The sequence below is a fragment of the Aotus nancymaae genome, unplaced genomic scaffold (genome assembly GCF_030222135.1).
Source record: "Aotus nancymaae isolate 86718 unplaced genomic scaffold, 86718_ANA_hifiasm-v0.15.2.pri h1tg000009l, whole genome shotgun sequence".
NCBI lineage: Eukaryota > Metazoa > Chordata > Mammalia > Primates > Aotidae > Aotus > Aotus nancymaae.
Window position 1 is genome coordinate 4,768,865 of NW_026988420.1, and position 14,305 is coordinate 4,783,169.

Below are 14,305 nucleotides of genomic sequence, written 5' to 3' on the forward strand. Positions count from 1 at the left end.
ATTTGGGCCAGATATAAGGCCATAGGGGACCAAGCACCCACAGTAGCCTGTTGTGCCTGGAAGGTCCAAGTGAAGAAAAAAATCCTTGAAGCAAACATCTCAGATAAAAGCAGGTGTTAATAGTGATTGTTTCTGAGTTGGATTTTTATCATTCGTTTCTTTCTTTCTGCTCTTCTGTCTTTTCAAAGTCTTTTACAAACATACTGCTTTGCAATAACGAGAGAAAACATAAAAACAAAAATAAAAGTAAAAACAGGCAAACAGGCCAGGCACGGTGGCTCATGCCTCTAATCCCAGTACTTTGGGAGGCCGAGGTGGGCTGATCATGTGAAGTCAACAGTTCAAGACCAGCCTGGCCAACATGGTGAAACCCCATCACTACTAAAAATACAAAAATTAGCTGTGTGTGGTGATGGATGCCTGTAATGCCAGCTACTTGGGAAGCTGAGGCAGGATAATCGCTTGAACCCGGGAGGTGGAGGTTGCAGTGAGCCGAGATCGTGCCACTGCACTCCAGCCTGGGTGACAGAGCAAGGCTCCATCTCAAAAAATAAATAAATAAAATTAAAGTAAAACCAAACAACAACAAAAACTGTGTTTGCCAAAAATAAACCACATCTGGGACTAATGTGGCCTGCTGGCTCCAGCGTGTGCCCATAACTTGCTTTCACAAGTGCAGGAAAGAAGCCCATGTTGCAAAGAGGGGAAGCTGAGGCCATGTTCCCTGTATTTCCCCTTCAGCCACCCTTACTCTCTTCATCAGGCTCATGGTTTTCAAGGACAGATCTCTACTTACCGTGTCTGAAGCCTCCTATCAGTAAAGTGACTTACCAGTGAAACTGAAGGAGCAATTACTGCATTCCAAGGGCCATCACTTCTAAGCACCTAGATTCATTTTATTTAATAGAGACGTAAGTCATGTTTTTTTTCCCCCGGAGTTGGCAGCTCGGAAGCTCAAAACAAAATAGGTGATCTGTCTTTATGATTCATAATTTCAGCCTTTTTTCACAAATGTCCATCCTATGTTTGTTCTTTGTTTGAACTGCTAATTTGTAATCCTGTTTTATTGAATATACTTCACGAGACACCTTCAAACTGTGTAGTAATATAGGGTATAAATAAGTTGACTGACAAAAATTAGTATCTCTCTCAGTTTACCCCTTCAGTCTAATTTCTGTGTAACTATTTCCACACTTCTCTCTTACCCCATCAATGCACACACACGCACGCGCACACACACACACACACACACACACCCCATATACATCCTCCTGGGGCTATCTATCCAGAATTAGTAGTGAGCTGTACCGGAATTCACACACGGTCCTTAATGTCTTTGCATCTGGTATCAACTCTGTCTAGAGTTGGCTCTTTGCTTGGCCATACTGATTCCTCCTTATACCTGACGTGTGAACCTCAAATGTTCTCCTTGAGGAGACTTCTTCAATCAGTTTTCCTCTCTTCTGCCTTTCTGCTGAAGATGCTTCTCCCTGCTCTTGTAGAAGCTTCTAGAATAGTGTATATTTGAACTGTAGTAGTCTGTTTGCTTCTCTCGATGTTCTCCACTCAATTACAAGTTCCTTGGTTATTATTATTATTTTTTAACATTTCCATTAAGTGCAAAAAAAATGCTACCCGGACACTTGTCCACATTGAAATGAGTGAGAAAATATCACACAGAAACCAGTGAGAACACTTTTAGGAGCATCAGTCTGTTGGGTGAATTAATACATCCTAGGTAGATTTTGATTGAGCCATCTAATCATGCATCAATGTCAATGAATGGCATTGCCCAAAATGACTTGGTTTCCCCTGGAGAGCAAGGTTTTGCTCTATTAATATCTGTCAGGGTTAATCATTTGGGTTGGTTATAGATTGACCTTATATTAAGTTTTGTAGAGAGCTAGAGTTTAGGTTTCTGGATTCTAATAAGCAAACCTCTGCACAGATATATTTTGGACTGTGGCATTTCTGTTTTTTCATTTATATAGCACCTGATAAATTTCTTAGCATTTACCATAAAACTCCAGATGTTTTCCTTCAAATTTACTCTTTCTCCAGACTATCCTGTAATAACATCCTCCTCTTCCTTCTCAGAAGCTTGAAACCTTGAAATAATCTCTGACATTTTAATTTCCTTCTCCTCTTACTTTCCGGTCAATGATCAACTCCCCTGGGTCCTATCCCTGAGACATGTCCCACTCTGCTCTTTTCTTTCCCTTCTCTTTGCCACTTTCTCAGTTGAAGCCTTCGTTATATCTGCTACTCATCTGAGAACTTTATAACTCATCTTCTTGCCTCCTTTCTCCTCTCCAACACACTGTTCGTGGATGGTAGAAATCTTTACAAAGTGCGCAGCAGCTCTGCGTTTCATTCTTTTCCCCAGAGAGCTGAGCCCAACCCAAGGCTGTTACACTCTTTGGTGAACTGATAAACTACCTTCAGGGGCTTCTTGTGGTCTATGCAATCATGCCAGAATTTTCTAGCAAGACATTCATGACCCTAAGGAGTGAAGTCCTAGCCTCTTCTTAGAGCTTTGCTGCAACTTTCTCCAGCACTCCTCCAACTCGCCAGCTTCTCCCCAACTATGCCATTTCTGGCCCCTCTGTGCCCTTTGAGGTTCTACTTCATTTATTAATTAATTTATTTTAATTATATATGTGTGTGTGTGTGTGTGTATATATATATATATATATATTTTTTTTTTTTTTTAACAGAGACGGGGTTTCACCATGTTGACCAGGATGGTCTTGATCTCCTGACCTCATGATCCACCCACCTCAGCCTCCCAAAGTGCTGGGATTACAGGCGTGAGCCACTTTGCCCGGCCCTGAGGCTCTACTTCAATGTCACCTCTCCCATGCTTCTATTTGATTAGATGTATCTTCCCTCTCTGTGATACTCTGGTGGAATTTAATTTACCATCTACTTCTCCCCTAGATCCCACTACATTTTTTTCTTGACTCTTAAGTATTGCTTTTGACTACCTGCCTGAGTTTCCCTTCCATGCTTTGAGGTTCTCCTTAATGGCAGGAAGAAACATTGTATTTAGCTTGGCTTCCACCAGAGCATCTTATGACTTGTCTCTCTTTTTATTAATAAAGCTTCATTATCTTTATTAATAAAGACAATGGGTATTGAGGGTTAGTGGACCTGACATGGGGATTGCAAAGTTGAATAAAACACAATACTTTCCACAGAGAATGACTCAGACTGGGAACGAAGGCAACCTCAGGAAGTGTTCTTGGATTTGTAAAAATAAAAACCCTCTGTGACCCCAGGCAAGTCATTTAACTTCTGGTGTCTTAGATGACTCATCTGTCAAATATCCTTTCTTCAAGGGCTTTTCTAAGAAAAAATTTAAAAAACACCTAAATCTGTTAAGATCTTTAAATTTTATAGGAAAAGCCATTGCGTATATAATCCACATGTATATGAGCTTAGAATATTTTAACTAGCAAAAACCCCAGTGCCTGACAGCCGAGGAGAATGTCTGATAATGAAGGCAAGTTTTTCAGGTAGCATCACTCTGGGAGTTATTTTCTTCCTGCCAAAAACCTGGGTGGCTTATATAACTCTACCTCACCACAGCACAGAGATAAAAGCCAATCCTAGGCAACTGCAGCAGGTAATTTTGCAGCGTATGTGTGGCAAGAGAGTGTTGTATGCTTCTTTTAGGAGCAAATTAGGAGCAGTAATAACCCAAGCAATAAATGAGGACATTGTAGTTTAATATAACTGAATTTGGAGCAATAGCTTTCAATTTTTGCAATAATATGAAAACAAGGTACACATGGATCTGAAAGCATGCTAGGTCCCAGACAAGGATGAACAAACTGGGGGAGGGTCTATATGCTACATCAGACTACAGGGTTTGATATATTTCCTTATTGGAAAATATAGGCTTATTCTATACATTATTTACTGTTTGTTCAAATAAGTGCAGCAAATTTTAGCTCCCTTCATAAGCTTTGGTTCAGTCATTTCCAGGTAACCTTCTTGGTTGCTTGTGAAGTACTGACTTAAAATAAACTTCCTTCAGGTGCTGAAGGGAACAGATCTTATACATCAACAAGTGTAGTCCAAAGAGGGAGGGATGAAGAAGAGGAATAATTAAAACTCACTGGGCTGGGCGTGGTGGCTCATGCTTATAATCCCAGCACTTTGGGAGGCCGAGGCAGGCAGATCAAGAGGTCAAGAACTCAAGATCATCCTGGGCAACATGGTGAAACCCCATCTCTACTAAAAATATAAAAATTAGCTAGGTGTGGTGGCGTGTGCCTACAGCCCCAGCTACTCAGGAGGGTGAGGCAGGAGATTCACTTGAACCCAGGAGGCAGAGGTTGCAGTGAGCTGAGATTGTGCCACTGCACTACAGCCTGGTGATAGAGCAAGGCTCCATCTCAAAAACAAAACAAAACAAAAAAACAACTCATTAACACTGGTAATTGTTCCACTATTTTTACATTCATCTTATGTAAGGAAAATGGGGACCCAGAGACATTTAGTTACTTCCGTAAGTAAGCCATGGACCTGGAATTTAATCCTGGTTAGTTTAATTCAAGAGGTCATGGTCTTTATATCCCATCCCCCTGCCTCTCAAGGTTCTGGGGTCCAGGGTAAGTGGACAATAAGTGGTGTCTAATTATGGCCTGTGCATATCTTGCTGTGACACATTTAACAGCAAGGTAACTTCAGATCCAGGCATCCTCCCCACTGCCCCCCAGCAAGGCCAGGATTGTGCGTCTGCTGGATGAGAGTCAGGAGACACTGATCAGTGTCTGGTGGGGAAGGAGGGGGCAGTGTGGGAGTAGGCAGCCTGCACGGGCCAATGTGCCTGGAGTGACACAATTGTCACTGGGGACACCTTCCATCTTCCTAATGCTGTCACCATCAGCTTCATGTCTGATGTGGGTTGGCTCTATGCCCCCACCCAAATCTTATGTTGAATTGTGATCCCCACATGTCAGAGGAGGGACCTGGTGGGAGGTGACTGGACCGTGGGGGCAGATTTCTCCCTTGCTGTTCTCATGATAGTGTGTTCTCATGAGATCTAACGGTTTAAAAGTATGTGGTGCTTTTCCCTTCTCTCTGTCTCTCCTGCTATACCATGGTAAGACATGCTTACTTCCCGTTCACCTTCTACCATGATTGTAAGTTTCCTGAGGCTTCCCAGCCATGCCTCCTGTTAAGTGTGCAAAACTGTAAGTAAATTAAACCACTTTTCTTCATAAATTACCGAGCCTTAGGTAGTTCCTTATAGCAGCATGAGAATGAACTAATACAGTGGCTTCATGGGGGATGGAAGCCTGCTCCCCACTTACTCACCATGGAAATGTCTAAGCCTGCTGCTTTGGACCCCTCTGTCTTTAAGTGCTATTTAGATTGCTTGGGTATTAGTAATTCCTATGATACTATGAAAACTCATTCAACAAATATTAGCTCTATGCTTGGTACTTGTTAGGCACTAGGGATTCAAGATGAATAAGAACTAGTTTCTGGTCTCAAAGAATTCCCTGTCTGGTGGGGGACAATGAATTAACTGTGGCAATAAAGCCACATGAAGGAGTGCAGGGAGAGTACAGAGGCTGGTGTAGATAACTGCGCCCTGGAAGGCTCCAGAGAGGTGAATTTGAGCTGTGTTGTGAAAGTCTTGAGCTTCCCAGGTGAGGAAAGGCGGGAAGGGTATGCAGACAGAAAATGCCCAGGGCATGTAGGGAGAATGCTAATGGTGCAGGATGTTTCAGGAAATCTGGTTGGACCTGGATTATTCTTAAGGGATTTATCTTATTTATCATGTAGATAGTAGGAGACTCTGATGGTTTTTGAGCAATGTAGCGATATGATCAGACCTATATTTTTAAAATTTCTCATAAAATAGTGTGAAGACACACTGAAGGAGAAACCAAGGGAAATGTGTTAGAAATATTGTCACAGCACAGAAAGGGATGGTGGTGAACTCAGCTTGGGTTGTGGCAATGGGAAAGGAGAGGCAGGGATAGATTTGAGAGTATTGGCCATGTGCTTGTCGAAATATTGTGCACACATTACTCTGCTGTCTCACTTAGCAAGAACTGCAACTTCTAGGGCTCTCCTGGTTCATTGGAAATACAGCTTGTCTATGAAAATATCACAGAGTCTTGGCTGGGTTACCTTGCGGGGAAAACACAATTTCTCTGTGTCTTATCTATAAAATGGGCAATAGACCACATATCCAATAGATGTTATGAAGGTTAAATACAACAAATATGCCATACTGTACATAGAGAATTCTCAATAAATGTTTATTATTTTTACCTTCCCATACTTTTCCTCATCTCAAAATAAAGTTAATATACTGCCTTGCTCTCATGAGATAATTGGGTTAATTTTAAAATTTAAGATATAATTCGTCATGCTTCTAGCAAATATTTTATTCTTGTGAGATATAGATATGTATATATGTATGTATTTATTTCACTCTATGTCAAGATAAAAATAAATACTATTCTTCAGAAGAAAGCTAGGGTAAGTAAAGTATGTTTATAAAGATTTATATATGGAGCTAAATTAATTCTTGAGAACTGAGGTATTTGTAGTCATTATTTTGCTTCATTCTGAGAACAAGTACAAATGAGCATGTCAAAAATGATGACAGTTATTATGCTTTTATAATTTGATTTCTTACATATTCTAATTATATTCTTTTAATTAGTAGCCAATCTTTGTTCTTTCTCTTCCACAAAGTGAGATTCAGCCCAGTTCCTAATGCAAAGCAGTTTGTAATTTTTATGTAAGATGACATGCTATTAACTAAAAAGAATGACAATTGTTTTTCCACTAAAGATTTAGTGATGACAAAAGAGAACTTAAGCAAATCACTGAGGGAATAACTAATTTATTAAGTGTCTTGAAAAAGTCACTGTGTCATCACTATCAGATTCAAATTAAGAGGACACCCAAGCTGCATACATTTTGACTTTAAAAATGTATCCAAGAATTTTGACCAGGCAAAGAACAAAGATGGCACAATTCAAGGGTTTTAAAAATAGTTGTGAAGCATATTCTTATTAGGAATATGCTTGGGAGCTGTTCAGTTATCGTAATGCTAGACAGCCGCATCTCACTCCCCTGTGGGCCCCAGACTGGCTGCACTGCATGCTGCATGCACGGGATTTCACAGAGCACTGCTGGTCACTTGCATCACCAGAACTCTCTTGACCACAATACCTTGTCATCAGTTTCCCTGCTACTAGATGTATTTTACTATACTCCAGGATAATAACAGCACTGTATATCAGGTTGGTCAAATATTTACAGAAAAAAAGTGGGGAGGGGGAAGTAATGAAGTCTGGAGTAGCTACAGGTATCTAGTCTCCACAGTTCCATTTTATAGGCTCTGCACAGCTCTGCTTTTACACTAGAACAATCCAGAAATTTTTATTTTGGAGATATATGCCTAAGTATTTAAGTATTTAGGGTAAAGTATTTTGGTGTTTGCAATTTGTCTTCAAATGGTTCAGTTAAAAAAATCATGGAGAGAGAGAGAGAGAGAAAGAGAGAGAGAGAGAGACTGGTGGAGCAAATGTGGCAGTGTGTAGATAATTGGGTAAAGGTATATGGGTGTTCATTGTACCATTCTTTCAATTTTTCTTTACATTGGAAAAATTTTAATATAAAAAATTAGGAAAACCTCCACAAAGCTTTTTTTTCTTTTTCTTTCTTTCTTTTTTTTTTTGAGACAAAATCTCACTCCGTCACACAGGCTGGATTGCAGTGATGAAAAGAGCTCACTGCAGCCTCCAACTCTTAGGCTGAACTGACACTCCTGCCTCAGCCTCCTCCTGAGTGGCTGGGACTACAGGCATATGTCACCACTCTTGACTTATTATTTTATTTTTTTGCAGAGATGGGAATGTCACTATCTTGCCCAGGTTGGTCTCAAATTCCTGGCCTCAAGCAATTCTCCTGCCTTGGCCTCCCATAGTGCTGGGATTACAGGTGTGAGCCACTGCATATAGCCCAAAAACTTTTTAAAAGGTACATTGATAAAGAACTTTTAAAAAAGATTTACCATAAGTTGAAGGGCAATAGAATTTGTGACTGCAATAAAAGGTCATAAATACAGCAAAGGCAACCTTGCTTAAAAAGTTTTAAGAAAGGAAACTTTCTCTTTATTATGTTAACTATGGTTCCTATCGGCTTATTTTTTTCCCCTAAATAATCAACAGATTTTATTTTTTAGTAGTTTAATATTTACAGAATAATTGAGCAGATAGTATGTGGAGTTCTGCGTACCCATCATCTTTGTTACTGTTGCCCCTATTATTATCTTACATTAACATGATACGTTTGTTTACAATTAATGAACCAATATTGATGCTTTTTTATTAACAAAAATCCACAGTTTACATTAGGGTTCACTCTTTATGTTGTATGTTCTCTGGGTTTTGACAAATGTATGATATATAGCCACCATTACAGGATTGTATAGAGCAGTTGCTCTGCCCTAAGGCCTCCCCTCCCCTCCCGCCTCCTAGCAGTCCCTGATGTTTTTACTATCTGCATATATTTGCCGTTTCCAGAATGCATATACTTAGAATCATACAGTCTGTAGCCTTCTCAGAGTGACTTTTCTCATTTAGCTATATGCATTTAAGGTTCCTCCATGTCTTTGTATGGGTTGATAGTTAATTTCTTTTTATCATGGAATAACATTCCGTTGTATGGATGTACTGCAATTTGTGATTCATTCACCTTGTGAGGGACATCTTTGTTTCTTCTAGGGTCTAGTGATTATGAATAAACATTCAGGTACAAGTTTTCGTGTGGACATATTTTCAACACAATTGGGTCAATACCTAGGAGTGTGATAGCTGGACTGAATTGTGAGACTATGCTTAGCTTTGTGAGAAACTGTCAGACTGGCTTCCAAAGTGGTTGTACCATTTTGCATTCGCATCAGCAATGCATGGGCATTCCTATTGCTCTGTATCCTGGCCAGTATTTGATATCATTAGGGATTTTTGTTGTTGTTGCTGCTGCTAGCTTTTCGATTTTAGCCATCTTAGTGGTATGTCATGGTATTTCATGGCTGTTTTAATTTGCAATTCCTTAATGACATATGTTTATTTGCCATCAGTGTATTGTCATCTCTACTTTAGTGAGGTGTCTGTTTAGATCTTTTGCTCCCTTGAAAATCAGGTTTTGTTTTTTTTTAAATTGACACTTGAGTGGCCTTTTGAAAAAAGTGGGTCTTATGAATAAAGAGTGAGGGCTCAATCATGAATTCATTTATTCAGCAAAGGTACTGCTACTGTCATACCCAATGTCTGCATTTCTCTTTTCCATTACTAACAGAACTCTAATATTCCCCCAGACTTTAAATACTTAGCATTTGAGACTCCTTTGCAGCTAAGGGTGGTCATGTGACATCTGCCTGGCCAAGAAAATGTAAACAGAAGGTGCTGGTTAGAGCTTCCCAGAAAGATGCAGACCCAATTGGCATGCAACTCTTTGATCTTTTGCCCTTTACCTATTTTCCCTTACCCTTCTCCTGAATGTGATGCAATGCTTAGAAGGGAAGCAGGCATCCTAGGAGGATGAAAACAGAGATCACATAACAAAGATAGTAGAGTCAATGGCTAAGGAGCCTGAGACACAATGACACCATAGAAGAGATGTTACAGAAGCCCTGGGACTGTATCCAGATTTCTGGTTTTGTGATAAGAAGCACCCCTATTTGGTAGGCAGCTTTAGTCAAGATTCTGTTACAGGTTACCAATTCACTCCCTGATGCAGCAACATTTTTTGGGCACTTATTAAGGATGAGGCACTTATTAGTGGTGGGCTCTAATCCTCTAACAAGACTGCTCTGAGCAATTTTTTTAAATTTTTTTTTTCTTTTTTTTTAATTGTAGTTTAGGTTTTGGGGTACATGTGAAGAACATAGGTACACACATGGCAGCGTGATTTGCTCCCTTCCTCCCCTTCACCTATATCTGGCATTTCTCCCCACGCTATTTCTCCCCAACTCCCCACCCCCCGCTGTCCCTCCCCTATTTCCCCCCAACAGACCCCAGTGTGTGATGCTCCCCTCCCTGTGTCCATGTGTTCTCATTGTTCAACACTCACCTATGAGTGAGAACATGCGGTTTTTTTTGAGATGGAGTTTAGCTCTTGTTGTCCAGACTGGAGTGCAATGGTGTGATCTCAGCTCATCGCAACCTCTGCTTCCCAGGTTCAAGCGATTCTGCTGCCTCAGCCTCCCCAGTAGCTGGGATTACAGGCATGCACCACGATGCCCAGCTAATTTTTGTATTTTTAGTAGAGACAGCATTTCTCCATGTTGGTCAGTCTGGTCTCAAACTCTTGGCCTCAGGTGATCCACCCACCTCAGCCTCCCAAAGTGCTGGGATCATTGGCGTGAGCCAGTGCAACCAGCTGCAACTTTTATTTAAAGGACTGGTTCACATTAGACCATATTTGAAATAATTTCTTTGTATTATGAATCACAACACTAGGAATAGAATTATATTTACCACATGTTCAGTACTTTAGTAGCCATTATAAAAGGAAGAAAGAGGACTGTAAAATAAGGACCTTATCCTCATGGAACTGATGATCTAATTAGAGAGACAAGACTGACCTATACAAAACAAACCTGAACACTTTGGGATGACGTGATTAAGGGCTAAAACTGAGTGCAAACTAAATGTAACAGGAGTTTATAAGGCTGGGGTCATTGAAGAGGAGAGCAGCCAGGGAAAACAGGATTAGCAACCTTGAAAACACTCTGGGTATCTACGCCTTCATATTTTTTAGTTTTAAATTAATGACCTAAATATAGATATGGATGCTATTCCCCTGGGTAAGTGAAGATGAAATGAAGGAAAGTCATTTTAATTTGAATGCCAATTTAGCTTTCAATTCAGCAGAAATTTATCACTCTAGTATCAATATTTAAAATACTGGGTCACTGTGATTATTCACCAAAATCCTGTTTACCTTGTTAATTACCAGCATTTTTTTTTTATGATGGCACATTATGGAAACTGAATATACGTCATCTTTAAGAAGAGCTTTTAAAATCCCTCCTTTGGAAGTAATGCAGGATAATAGATTAGACATTTTATGAAGAGGGGTGCATGATTTCTCTACTGCATTTCTGGTGTTGCAAACTTTGGTGAAATTATCAAGTGCTATTCATTTGTCCAACTTTTAGTTGTCACTAGCTAGAACAGATGTTGATCGTTATTACACATCTGTAAAGACAAGAACAAATCAAATTAAATTAGTGTTTCTTGAACTCTTCATTGGAATTTAAAATTTTTTCCTAAAAGGTTTTCAATTTAGTGATCCTATTGGTAAATAAAAAGAATAAAGACATGCAAATTAAAATAAAGATAACATTTTTATTCTATATTTTTAAACCCTTTTCCTTTGTTACCTAGAACATACTTGGCTTTTCTATCTTTTCTTCTCTTCCTTTCCTTTCCTCCTCTTTTCTTTTTCTTAAGTTTGTTTATCCCTCAGTCATCTGGTCGCACGTGGCTATGTTCCACTGTGGCAGGGCTTATGTTGGCAGTTTCAGGGATCTTATTTTTAATAAGCATTGTGTATTTCCTTACATCTGGGGTAGAGAGAGATTGGAGACAGGGTGATAAAAACAGAATATTCTGTGTAGAAGGAGACGGGAAGATTTTAAAGGCAGAATGCTAACGATTTTAACCAAACCATGATAGAGCTACAGTCCTCCCAGGGTTGCCTGAAGCCTCAGCCCTGCAGGATGTCTGACACCTTAAAGGTAGAGGACCTCTGTGCAGGAGCCCTCAACACCCAGGGAGGATAAGGATATACACGCAAACTCAAAGGTACTGTAATGGGCACGTAGCAACCAGAGGTGATACAAGGGTCCCTTGGCCCAAAGTATCCCCACCCCTCCTCGCTGGAAAGCACTCTGCCTAAGCCTCATCCGGAGCGAGGGGGCGGAGGACGAAGGGTGAGAGCCACCTCCTCCGCAATTCCCCGCCCCTCGGCACCGACGCTCCGCGGGCTCGCCAGCTCCCTATTGGGCTAGGCGCTCGCCAATCCTGATGAAGCGGCCCGGCGAGTGGACTCTGGTTGGTGGAGCCGGCACTGAGCCCCCCTCCTGCTTCGGCCGGGCCCCCCCGCCGGGAGGGGGCGTGGTCGCGGCCGTGGCCGGGCCGGAGGCGGCGTCGTTCGCGCCGCTGCGTGCGGTGTGGTGCGAGTCGGGTGCGCCGGGCTGCCGCGGCGCGGCGGGACCATGGAGCTCGGAGGGGAGCCCCGGCGCTGGCGGCCGGACCGCGGAGCGGTGAGTGAGGGCTGCAGCCGGCCCGGCTCTCCGCTCTAGGCTGCTCTGGCCCTCTCGGCTGCCGGCCGGGCGGCTGTCGGGGGAGGGGCGGCCCCACGGCCAACTGAAGTTGCTGCATCGCCGCGCGCTCGGGTCGGGCGGCGGGGCCCATTGCGGGCTTTGGCGCCGCCCGGTGCCTGTCCCCGCAGCCCGGCTGCATCCTCCCGGCCGGCTCCCGCGCCAGCAGGAGCTTCTCGCCGTCACGGCGCGGCCGGGCGGCCCTTCTCTCCCGCGCCTCCGGTCCCTAGCCTTCTGGTGCGCGCTCCCTGGACGCAGGGCAGCCGCCCGCCCTTCCAGCCGCAAGTGGCGCCCGGGCCTTCGCTGGCGCCCCACGCACGACGCCCTGGGTCGCCCAGCGTCCTGTACCTTCGTATCCCTTCAGTGTCTGCGCGCCCTCTCCGGGTCTGGTCCAGCTCCGCTCGTCCCCCGCCCCGAGGGTCCGACCCTCCCCGCCCTGGCCTGCGCCTTCTCGGTGCCCGTGTGCGTGGCGGTTGCGGGCGCTCTCTCTTCCCGGAGGCTGCAGGGCCGCGTGGCTCCCAGCCTCAGAGGCCAGGCTGGACTCACAGAGTGCAGGGGAGGAGGTGGGGCGGCCCGCGAGTGCAGGGGACCGCGCGCCCGAAGCCGCGTCGCCCCTGGGGGATCATCCCCGGGAGATTTTACCCGCGCGCCGGGTGGGGGCCGCGCCGCCTCCGCTCCGGGGCTTTAGTGAGGGCAGAATCTTCTTCTTGGTTTGTGATGCTGACGGGCAATAGCGATTGCTTCTTGATCTGGCCCCTCTGCAACGGAGAGTTCCCTGGTCGAGAGGAGAGTTCTTAATCAGAAACTATGTGATGGGGTTAGGGATGAATGAGAGCATCATAGGAATTCTTTCTCATTTTAAGGTTAATTTTTAAATTGGCAGTTTACTTCCAACAACAGTTTTTGAGTTTTCAAAAGCTGAAAATTAAAAAGACCACTTTTTGCAGCTCTTCAAATTAGATGCATAACAGAGCATATTTTTAACAAGATTCAGAATCTACATTTTATAAGGGAGAGAGGATAACTATTTGAAATATTTTGCATCTGAAAAACGTTTGTCTAAAACTTAAAATTCGACTCTATCAAAACTAAGTTCAAAGTGTTGTAATTGACTAATCTTTCTATTGCCTCTAGGGCAAATTCTGTTGCTTCTTTTTATATGTGCTTTACCCAACTCTCCTCTTCTAGCAGTTAAACAATGCCGTGGTTCTTTAAAGCTAGTTCTTTTATCTGCTTGAGAGGTTAAACAAAAGAAAGCTGGGCTTGACCTTTCCCAAAGGCATTCTCATTGTGTCCTCTCCAGCTCCTTTCTCCCAGGGTTCTAATGACTTCAGTGTAGTACTCATTTTTCTTCATTTTGAAAGATTTTCTTAGTTGTTATTCACAAAAGCTGTGTCTTTTCACATGTTTAAAGATTGGAACGTTTGGTCCACTATGTATATTTACCTTCCAATCTGTGCTAATTCTAGAACTATCTACACATAGAAATTGTTCTTGCATTTCCAGTTGCTGACCTGAAGTAGCTTAACAACGTTTGTTTTTTTAAATCTGTTTGCTTTAAAATGTACAACCTAATAGTCAGTGATGTGCTTCACTGTCTTCAACAATTCTGAAAATAAAGGTGGAACACACTTTGCTAAATGGTCTTGCCAACATTGTAGCCTCCTGTCCCTTGTCAGTGTGTCTTTGTAGTCACCCATTACAGTTCCGGTAGAAACCTGTATGTGGTCTGTAAGCTTTTGGTTGGCTATTGGGATGTTTTGATTAAAACAATTGCATTATAAGTATTAAATGAATTGTCCTTACTCATGGGCTAGTACTAGTGGTCGTCTTTGGAGTACCAAGGACTTTCTTTGAAGAGTACTCACAGATCATGTTTTTCATTTGAGGGTGGCTCTCCATTGCTGTAGACCTTGAATCTCTCAACTTCTCTTC

General features: G+C 42.6%; 1 protein-coding gene across 3 annotated transcripts in view; it reads left to right on the forward strand.

Annotated features, from left to right (window-relative positions):
• The first annotated feature begins 12,255 nt into the window (after positions 1-12,255).
• The window catches only part of WASF3 (WASP family member 3), a 118,125-nt gene continuing 116,075 nt past the window's right edge, over positions 12,256-14,305 (forward strand). For all 3 annotated transcript variants that reach the window (XM_012441759.2, XM_012441744.2, XM_012441766.2), the window contains exon 1: positions 12,256-12,313. The gene's annotated coding sequence lies outside the window, so the exon portion shown is untranslated. The remainder of the gene's footprint in view (positions 12,314-14,305) is intronic.